At 46.1% G+C, this 8,314-nt stretch overlaps 1 long non-coding RNA gene across 1 annotated transcript; it reads left to right on the forward strand.

Annotated features, from left to right (window-relative positions):
* The first annotated feature begins 7,216 nt into the window (after window positions 1–7,216).
* Window positions 7,217–8,252, forward strand: LOC120605268 (uncharacterized). The gene is made up of 3 exons (XR_005653571.1): window positions 7,217–7,550; window positions 7,739–7,804; window positions 7,892–8,252. It is a non-coding gene; the product is annotated as an uncharacterized LOC120605268 (long non-coding RNA).
* Window positions 8,253–8,314: the final 62 nt, after the last annotated feature.

Genomic DNA, 8,314 nt, shown 5'->3' on the forward strand with positions numbered 1-8,314 from the left:
TTCAGAATCAGGATTTGCACAGAGCATATGCATCCTCTCTTCTCAGAACAGATATTCCCCCATCTCGTCCCCCTGGCCAGAAGTCTTGCCCCTATTATTCTCAGGCACCAGTCTCCTGCCTGGACCTCCACCCAAACGTTCACTTCCCTCTCCTCTTCCCGAGCTGGTGGAACCAGGGAACAACCGCTCCCCTCTGCCCAGATCCATGACGAGGGAGAGATGGGCTCTAGCAGGACACTGATAATGATGTAAATTATTAGGCATTTTGGTTGGATTTCTTTTGTAATAAACTATTTTTGTACCATATCCCTGACTTGACTGGGCCTCTTTCATGAGGAGATCTGGAGAAAGTGTGTTTGCGTGTGTGCACACCCGTGCGCCATAGCCAGTTGACTCTGTGAGTGACCCGGTGGGACTCAGACTGACAGTGACATGTGTGGGTGGCTCTGGGCCTCCCAGTGTGTTTGAATGTTCTGCCATTGTCACTGTGCCATTGTTTCCGGGGATGATGTGGTGTGTGACAGCTTTCCTTTTCCATAGTGACCCCGGGTATGTGTGCATGTGGGTGTGTGTTTCCGAGGAGTGCCACAGCTGACCATTGTGTGACTCCAGTTGTCTCTGGGTCTCTCCGTGTGTGACATTTGTGAGTGTTCCTAACATTGAGACCTCCAGTCATCGCGTGATGTTTCTATGTGACTGCCTCGCATGCTGCGTCACATTTTACTCTGTGGCTCCAGGTCCCACTGACATAAAATGTCTATGTCTTGACTCTGTGGACGTATCTTTTGTGTATCAATCAGGTTTGCGTTCATTTCTTGTTGCCACTGTAACAAAGCACCATGAATTCCGTGGCTTAAAGCAACACAAATGTATTCTCTTACACTTCCGGAAGTCAGAAATCCAAAATCAGTTTCACCGGGCCAAAGTCAAGGTGTCGGCAGGACTGGTTCCTTCTGGGACCTCGAGGGGAGAATTGTTCCCTTGCATTTTCCGGCTTCTAGAGGCTGCCTGGAAGCCTCATGGACCCTTCCTCGCGGCCCCTTCCTCGTATCGCTCCAACCTCTTGCTTTCATCAGTACATCCCCTCCTCCGATCTCCCGCCTCCCTCTTAGGAGGACCCTGTGATCACCTGGGACCCACCCAGGTATTCCGTCTCAAGATCCTCAACTTCGTCACATCTGTAAAGTCCCTTTTGCCATATAAAGGGCCATCACAGATTCGAGAGGCTTATTCAGGCTCCGATCAGAGAATCAACATTATGAGGAGGTCGGTATATGGATAAGAGGTTTGTTACAGGTTGACTTTCAGGAAGGGAAGATGGATGTGCACTGGGAAGAGCAAGGACAAGCTGGAACCCCCGAGGTAGGACTGGAACCCAGGTCAGTCCCCGCTGCCCCCCAGCCTTGAAGGAAGAAGCCGACGACCTTGGTCCCATTGTATTGGTCTTCATGAGTGGCTGTGTGTCCCTGTGTTTCTGAGTGATGGGGAGTGTTGTTATTTCAGCCTGGGGGCCTCCCTGGGCCCCGGGCCTTTGTATGTCTTGGCGATTATGAGAATTTCTGCTGCCACGAGTCCATCACGTGTTGGATCTGTGGGGCTGACAGCCTGAACAGCTTCCTGCGAGGCACTGTTGGGCTCCAGGAATGGCTGGGAATGTACACACACATGCATGCACACCCATGCGCACCCACTTCCAGGGCAGTTCTGACTGGGTGATGTGTATTTACCTGGCCCTCCTGACTTGGGTGGCCATATGTCTTTATGTGTGTCTATGACCACATGCCTGTGTTTCTGGCCCTGCCTCTGGGCTGTGGTATCCCTCGAGCTGACTTGGAAGATATATTGGTTTCCTGTGGCTGCTGCAACAAATGACCATGAACTTGGTGGCTTAAAACAGAAATCTATTCTCTCACAGTTCTGGAGGCCGGAAGTCCAAAATCAAAGTGTCAGCAGGGGAAGATGCTCCCTCGCCTCTTCCAGCTTCTGGTGGCTCCAGCCGTTCTTGGGCTTGTGGCCGAAGCTCTCCGATCTCTGCCCCCATCTTCACATGGCTTCGCCCCTGTGTGTCCATGTTTTCTCTTCCGTCTCTTGTAAGGACAATTGTCATTGGATTTAGGGCCCGAGTAATTCAGGATAATCCTATCTCAAGGTCCTTAATTACATCTGCAAAGACCCCTTTTCCAAATAAGGTCACTGTCACAGGTTCCGGGGACATATATTTTGGGAGGCACCATTTGACCCACTGCAGGGGGTGACCGTTGGGCCCTGCAAGCAGCTGTGTGAGAGAACTTCTCGTGTGCTTATCCCACCACATGTACAAGGTCATGTGCAATGACCTTGAGCTCTGGGAGGGCAGCGCGGCGCCTCCTTCACTGCCACTGCCCTGCCCACAGCAGCCAGCACACTGCCTGGCATGGAACAGACCCTTGAGAAGTGACCGTAGAATGAGAGCCTTGATCCCTCCCCGCTGTATTATGGCGTCCGCGATTCTTTGTGGCTGTGTCTGGTGCCTTGTCACACTGTGTGACCGGCTTGAGAATGTGAACAGAAAAGCAAATATTAGCAGCCACTTACTGATCATCATGGTGCCCATATTCCAGATGAGGAAACCGAGGCTCAGGCAGAGGAAGCTGCCTGTCCAATCCCATGTCTGTTGCCTCTAAAACCCATGCTCATAATCGCTGGGCCTTCTTGCCTCGCAAGAAGATTGCGTGTGGTTGTGTCTATTATTTTCAGTGTGTGTGTGCCAAGGTGCAAGCATGTGCATGTGTGTGCTACCAGAAAGGGTGCAAATAACAGATAGGTGTATCATTGAGAGCACAGGCCCTGGAATCAGCACTGAGTTCGAGTTCTGCCAGTTTCCTAGTGGTGTGACCTTGATCATATCATGTGACTTCACAGCCCTGAGCCTCAGTCTCGTCATCTATGAAAACGGAGCATAATAATAGCATCTACCTTATAGGGTTGTTGTGAGGATTAAACCTGAATGAATTGTTCACAGTGCTCATAACAGGGCACAGTGCTAAGGATGAACTCGATACATGGGAATTGCCATTATCATCGGGGAATTGTTTTTGAGGACATAAAGGGGAAAAAAAGTGAGATGATGGGACCTATTCTTTGTTCTGATGGAAAAATGTGTTAATGAGGGCCTACTCTAGATGTGTGTGTGTGAGCTAGACTTTTTATCCTGCTGTCATAACAGAAACTTAAAAACATAGTGGCTTAAATGAGAGGAAAGTCTATTTTTCTTCCATGTAAAGACCTAGTTAACACCCAGGCCTAAAATGGTAGCTTGAGAATGTCAAAGACCTGGGCTCCTGCTGCCCCCTTGCTCTGCTGCCCTCACCTCTCACTTTCCCTATGTTGTCCAAAGTGGTTGCTCCAGCTCCCGTCATCACATCCACGTTCCAACCATTGAGAAGAAGAAAAAAGAAAATTAATTATATGTCCCTTTAAAGCTACAACTCAGAAGTCATACACACCACATTCCATTGCCTAGGATTTAGTCTCGTGGTCACTTTTATCGTGTGGGAGGTTGGAAAATGTAATTTTATCTGGGCAGCACGCACCCAGCTAAAATTTTGAGGTTCTGTTACAAAAGGAAGTGGAGAGAATACTTATTGAAGGACAAGAGTACACCTGTCACACCAGGGTTCTACTACCAAATGGCCATGTGACCTTTGGGCAAAGTGACTTCACTGCCCTGAGCCTCGGTTTCCTCCTCTGAAAATGGTTTTACTATCTACCTCTCAGTGTCAATGAATTGATGAGGATTTAATAAGAGCGTAGGTTCCAAGTCCTTAGCACCGGGCCTGGCTATTGTCAGCCTGGAGTATGCGTTGGGGGTCTCTTTGTACCTGTGTGTCCAGGCTGTGGGGGATGTGCCGCTGTGTGTGTGAGAAACTAGCCCTGGGTACAAGAGCTGAACCCAACACTGACCTTGGTAAGTTACTTCTCTAAAATAATCTGGCTTCTCCACACATGGAAATCCCCTCTCAGCCTCCTGACCTTGGGACTGGGCGCACATCCTTCCACAGCCATCCCCCACGCCCTGGAGAAAGCCAGACTCCAAGAGGGGGGAGGGGGCCCACAGATAGGGTCTCCAGCACCCCAGCCCTCGTGGAATTAAACATCCATCTCTTAATTAATGTCACCAAGACTATTCTCTTCATCTGTGACAGCCCTAGCATTCTAAAGCCAGAAGTCATACTTTCAATGCTGTTCTCGGGGGCCCAGCCCCCCCGTTGCAAAGTTTCACTTGTTATCAGCTCCTCGGGTAAACCCAGACAGTCAGAGAATGCCTTTGCCAGGGGCATGTATGATATCTGCCCAATTGTAAATGTTGGCACTGTGCCAAAGAAATGATTTTAAGAGCATGAGAATTAAACAAGCTGCTGGCTAGGTGTTTGTAGACCCTTGTGTAAGCCATTTTACAGAAAAAGAAACCGACATCAGGAAGGGAAGAAACTGACCTGGTACATTTATGAATCCAGGATTCCATGATGCACCTTAACTAAGTGATAGAATTCACGCCAATAATAGGACAAGCAACATCGTGTGCCTTCTGATACGATGCACGGGGAAAGACGCGACATCACTTCTATAATATTCCGGCCACCAGAATGTAATCGCAAGGAAATATCAGACAAACCCAAATCTCAGGGGACATCTTACAAAAGAACTGGCCTGTAACGTTCAAAAATGTCAACCTCATGAAACACAAGGAAAGGCCGAGCAATTGTACCAGACTGAAGGAAACTCAAAAGCCATGAGAACTATCAAATGCATGGTTGCTGGACTGGGAAAAAATGTTTTGCTGCAAAGGATAGTTTGGGGACCACTGGTGATTTTAATATAGACTGCACTGTTAGATACTAGTGTCGTATCACTGTTAGATGTCCTGCTTTTGACAAGTGTACTGTGACTATGTAAGAGAATTGTCCTCGTATGTGGAAATACACACCGAAGTATTAGGTGGCTGAGGAACGTTAATGTCTGACACTTACTCTCAAATGGCTGGGGAGAGAGGCAAGAGAGAAAGAGCCAATGATAAAGCAAACTGGAAACTTGTTAATAATTGCTGAATAATTGGCTAAGGGCATACGAGAAGCGTTTGTCTTATTTTTGCGACTTTTCCGTATGTTTAAATGATTTCAAAAAAGAAAAACAAGATTACAAATTAATGGTTTAAAAGTCCATGGTTTTAAGGGTCTTTGTTTCTAGGAGTATCTAGTCTGTGCATGCATCTGTGGTCAGAGTTTGGGGAGTTGTGAGGGTGAATTTGCTGCTTCAGACACTGCCTTGGGGTGTGACCAGCGCCTTAGGGTGTGGTTAAGGTCTGGGGTGTGGCCAGGGACTTGGGGGTGTGGCCAAAGTCTCACGTGGTTGAGATGAGGGGTAGGCCGTCCCCTGGGGTGTGGTCAGAACCTTGGGGCCTGGTCAGATTTCAGAGTCTGGGGTTATGATCTGAGAAGCTCGTCCCAAGGAGGAGGTAAGCCTGTGCTTAGAGCGCCCTCTTGAGGCTATTCTGGGGTCTGGCCTCCCATGTTTTTAAACAGCTGTATTGAGAGAGAATGCATATATCCAGCAGTTTAACCAGTCAAAGTGTATAATTCAATGATTTTAGTAAATTCAAAGAGTTATTTTAAGACATATCTTCACTCTCGGCCCCCTTCGATCTTAGGCAACCCCCAAAATACTTTCTGTCTCTCTAGATTTGCCTATTCTGGACATTTTATATAAATTGAATCATACATGCGGTCTTTTGTGACTGGCTTTTTTTTTTTAATGCCAGTTTATTTATTTTTTTATACTATATACACATAATTTTTTTTAATATTTTATTTTTCTATTTTCCCCCTCCCCCTTTCCCCTCCCTTCTGGTATCCACTAGTCCATTGTCCATGTCTATAAGTCTCTGTTTGTCCTGTTTATTTGCTGCTTTTAGGTTTATATCCCACATATGTGATATCATGTGATTTTCAACCTTTTCTGTCTGGCTTATTTCGCTTAGTATGATTATCTCAAGGTCCATCCACGTTGTTACAAATGGCAGTATTTCATCTCTTCTTATGGCTGAGTAATATTCCATTGTATATATGTACCACAGCTTCTTTAGCCAGTCATCTATCATAGGACACTTTCGTTGCTGTGACTGGCTTCTTTCACTTGGCATAACGTTTTTGAGGTTCATTCCTGTTGTAGTGTGTTATCAGTACTTCATTCCTTTTAATGGCCGAATAACATTCCTTATATGGGTATACTGCATTTAATTTATCCATTTTTCAGTTGATGGATATTTAGGGGTTTTTTTTCCCCCACAAATCTTTGGGTGGATATACGTTTTTGATTCTCTGGGATAGATACACAGGAGTGGAAAGGCTGGGTCATATGGTCACGATGTTTAATCTCTTGAGGAACCTCCATGCTTGTTTTCCAAAGCAGCTGCCTCATTTTACACTCCCGCCAGCAGTGTCTCAAATTGTCCCCCAGCCTCTCTTGTCTGTCTTTCTTGTTACAGCCATCGTGGTAACTGCGGAGTGGGATCCCACGGAGGTTTGCGTTTGCATTTCTCTGACTGATAATGATGTCGAGTATCTTTTCTCATCATCTACTACTTTTGTATCCACTATGCAACCCTGTGAACTCTCAGCCATTTTGACATATTTGATCCAGATTTTTTAAATTAAGCATTAATGATGTTGTTTGAAGTCCCAGTGTAACCTTCTCAGAATTCATCCTTTTCCTACATTTAATGTTTACCATTACCACGCATATTTTCATATTAGCATCACATAGCTTTGTAGCCCCCAATAATACAGAGCACTGGTTTTGCAGGTTTTCAGACTTGGTGTAAATGGCATTGTTCTTTCAAACTTGCTTCCCCAACCCCCTCATTCTATTAGTTTCCTAGAGTTTCTTTAACAAAGAACCATAAACGGAGTGACTTAGACAGCAGAAATGTATTCTCACACAATTCTGGAGACTGGAAGTCCAAAATCAAGGTGTTGGCAGGGCTATGCTCTTTCTGAAGGCTTTAGGGGAGGGTCCTTGTTGGCCCCTTCCTGTGTCTGGCGTTTGCCAGCAATTCTTGGCATTCCTTGGCTTCGAAATGCATCACTACAATATCCACTTTCGTCATCACATGGCTTTCTCCCTGTAAGTGTACTTGTGTCTGTGTCCAAATTTCCAGTCGCACTGGATTTAGGATCCACCCTGATCCAGTATGACCTCATCTTAACTTGGTTACATCTGCAAAACCTCTATTTCTAAATAAGGTCACATTCACAGGTTCCTGAGAACATAAGGGGGTGGGAGGGACTCTATTCAACCCAGTACACTCATCATTATGTTTTTATGATTCACGCTATTGGTATGTGTGTCTGATTCATTCATTTGAATTACTGTGTGGGAGTCCTTTGTGAGAGTATACCACAATTTATTCATCCATTCTCCTGGTGGCAGACACCTACCTTGTTTCCAGTTTTCTCTATTGCCCACAAGGCTGCAATTAACATCTTGGAACATGTCTCTTGGAGTTTTGTACGGTAATATTTTTCAACCTGCCGGACAAGATCCATTAGTGGGTTGCAAAATCAATTTAGTGGGTTGCAAACGATTTTCCCTTTAATAAAATGGAATTAAACAGAATAGAAGGTATTAGAACACAGGCACATAGTCGGGGTAAGGATTACCCTCTAAAACCGTTTGGTTCGGGTGTATAATATCTCGACAGGAGCAAAAGTGTTTGCAAACCACAGCTCTGAAGGATGCAGAGGGCCATGGACTCGCCCTGTCACAGGTTTGATGGAACCAACGTAATTTGTCCTTTTACATTTCCATGGCCTCCTTGATGCTTGGCATAATCAAAAGCTTGAATCTTTGCTAGGTTTTCATCCTATTTTCTGGAGGAGGAAACTGAGCATACTCAGAGAGGGCAGCAGACCACACCATTCTGACTGCCCAGACCCCTCTCTGCTTGGTCTGAGATGGAACTTCGAAGATTCCACAAGTTAAAGATTCTCGGGTTCTGAGAGATGGGGAGCGGGGACTGAGGAGGGGAGCGGGGTGTGATGGGAGATGCAGCTCTCATCCTTAACCCTCTCCCCTCCCTCCACTTCAAAGAGGTTTTGAAAACCAGTGAGAAAACGTAGTTTGACATACAGGGCCCGACCGAGAGAGTTTTATAAACGTTAGCTATTACTATTATTCTCTGGTTCGAAATTCACTAGATATGTACATACTTGTGATCAGAACTTGGCCCGGTCCCCTGGGGCGTGGCCTGGTCGTTCAGGAGAAGCGACCTAGGTGT

Source organism: Pteropus medius, unplaced genomic scaffold (assembly GCF_902729225.1).
Source record: "Pteropus medius unplaced genomic scaffold, Ma_sr-lr_union100, whole genome shotgun sequence".
NCBI lineage: Eukaryota > Metazoa > Chordata > Mammalia > Chiroptera > Pteropodidae > Pteropus > Pteropus medius.